The sequence below is a fragment of the Montipora foliosa genome, chromosome 1 (assembly GCF_036669935.1).
Source record: "Montipora foliosa isolate CH-2021 chromosome 1, ASM3666993v2, whole genome shotgun sequence".
NCBI classification, from domain to species: domain Eukaryota; kingdom Metazoa; phylum Cnidaria; class Anthozoa; order Scleractinia; family Acroporidae; genus Montipora; species Montipora foliosa.
Genome location: NC_090869.1, coordinates 7,846,635 through 7,849,134, shown reverse-complemented (window position 1 = coordinate 7,849,134; position 2,500 = coordinate 7,846,635). Strand labels below are relative to the sequence as shown.

At 37.2% G+C, this 2,500-nt stretch overlaps 1 long non-coding RNA gene across 2 annotated transcripts in view; it reads left to right on the top strand.

Annotated features, from left to right (window-relative positions):
• Positions 1–1,468: 1,468 nt before the first annotated feature.
• Positions 1,469–2,500, top strand: part of LOC137974597 (uncharacterized) — an 8,700-nt gene continuing 7,668 nt past the window's right edge. The window contains exons 1-2 of one of the 2 annotated variants that reach the window (XR_011117477.1): positions 1,469–1,935; positions 2,361–2,500. The exon at positions 2,361–2,500 is cut by the window's right edge and continues 106 nt beyond it. This is a non-coding gene — a long non-coding RNA (uncharacterized lncRNA). The remainder of the gene's footprint in view (positions 1,936–2,360) is intronic. The other variant, XR_011117479.1, reaches the window with a different exon arrangement.

Below are 2,500 nucleotides of genomic sequence, written 5' to 3'. Positions count from 1 at the left end.
AAAGCCTATAAAAAGGTGTGTGACAGTCTCTACTTCCAGTTCAAAAAAATGGCATTTATCAGATTTCTTTAGATTAATTGTCGGCAAGAAATCATTCGCGGCAATCCTTCGATGTACAAAGTTAACTTGATATGGAAGGTTCTTAATTTAGTAGAAGTTGTATAGCTGAATGCAATTGCGTATGCTACTTCCCAGTCCACATCACTATTATCAACTTCAAGGTCTCTAAGCCATTAAAAAAAAAGGCCCTAAAACTTAGCTCCAATAATTACCTGCGTCAAATCAGTACGTTCATCCACATGTATCTTGAATAATAAAGGAAGGTTAACTTTAAATAATAAGGGGATCGCACTTAAACAAGTGGCTCTTGGCGTCCGAAAACTCTTCGGAATTTCAAGTCTCGAAAGCCCCCAACACATTTCAGGCGTAATCTCGGGTGCCACAATTCACTTTGAATGTTTAAAGGAGAGAGTTCCTTGCTTGAAGCTTTGCAATTATTTGATTTTTCTCGTTAAAAGATCAACTTTTCAAAATGATAAGGGGGTGGACTTTCCCCTGGGGATTCTTGGGTACTCAAAGATACGGATCCCCTGGACAAACATTTCTCGGGCCGTAGTTTAGTGAAATATCTGAAATGATTTTGTCTTGTGACGTACGGCTGTACCGTCATTACTGCCTGTACGGCTCTCTCGCAAGGTATGATGCTCACGGTGATCACCACGACCTTGTGACAGGACACATTACATGGCTTTCGTGCTGAACGAAAATGAAAACGAAAATTTAATTTAATTTGGAATGTGATAAACTCAGGTGCACTAAGCATTCTGTTATGTACAGGAAATGAAAATGCGATAACCAGAATAAACGTCCGAGTCTTTAACAATTTTTCAGCGTTGCCCCTAAATTCTTGGCGAAAAATTCATGCATTGGAGCCATAGTTTAGTAATTAACCAAGGGTCACAAAAGACGGTTTTGCCACGATCGTATGTGCCACTTACTGCAAGAAACATTTAGCAAAGCCTACTTTTGGCCGATATACTTCAATGGTTTAAAAGACATTTAAAGTTAGCTGTAATACAAAGGCATTTTCAAAACATTTACTATCACCGTTTTCATCAGACTATTAGATCCAGTTTTGCATACATTTAGCGATCTCTATTTACAGTAGGAAATGAAGTACAAAAGCTTTAAGTGCAATAATGAACTTGCAAAATTGACTGATAAACTCCTCATTTACATCTCGTGAATAGCCTTTTGAATCAGTATTGTTCCTTTCATTCAACTAGCGTCACTTAAGAGACTGGTCCATCGAAATAATAGGAGAAAATTTGAAATTGCGAGAACTGAATTATTTGATAGGAGTTCGGTGGACAGAATCGCATTGCATCTGTAAATTTAAGTGAAAAAAATTGTATGTATGGCTCACGTTAAATGATTGTGTTGTTCAAGAAAAATGCGATTACAAATTATGAAATGGCCGGGTAAGTCAGTGATGAAACATTAATTATACAGCCCTGATTGTTAGATGCAATATTGAAATATGTCCATGGCTGGAAGAGACATAAAAATCGGATGGAATATTGCTTTTCGTTATGAAGAGAAATAAATCACTTACCATAGTGCAAGTTTGTCAAAAGGGAACTGTGGTAATAGCTTCTTCATTGTTTTCATTCATTAAACCATTCAAAGATATATTACAGTTCCTGACACTTGAATCAGAAAAGGGTATAAAAATGCTTGCCAACATTCAGCTCGTAACCAAGAAATCACATATCCGGTTGCATGGATTCCAAAACAATTTTTGTATCGTCGCTAGCGACCATACTACTGCTGAGCGTACTAGTTGGGCGAAACGATGCTTTTACCCCAAATCATTTTAGAAGGAACTATGTCACAAAAAGGGGAATGTTAAGAGATCCCTCACATTGCCAACAGGTAATTAAAATGACTATAATAACTACATTATTATCATTAATATAATTTCTTTCACAAATTAGCATTGTCTTGTTGAAAGCACTAGATCGTTTAATTCAAATAACTCATGCAGAAGTTTGAGTTGTGATTGTTGAAGTGTGCTGCTCAATCAATAGGCCGGTTTCCAACTGTATATATCCTGTCGATTCGTTTATAACTGTGAGGAAGAATTCAAGTTGTAGTTAAAATGACATTGATTATGTAAGGGACACTGCTAAGACACCTGGGATGCTTTTGTCAAAAATCCGTACTCCAGAGAAGCGGGACTACCTAAATGTTCAGTTCGGAGTTGAAGGCTGGCAAACAAAGTAAATACGTCAAACACTAATATTCTATATTTATCATCCAACATTACTTTTGCTCTGTTTTTTAAATTTGCTTCGCAGCAGCAAAGCTATATCCAGGCATTGTGTGAAACACTCCTCCCATGTCAACAAGAGGATGATGGAACGAGGACCCGGGGATGATCATACCACGGATAGATAGCCGGAAGAAATTATGATGTTTATCACGCAATAAAACGAAT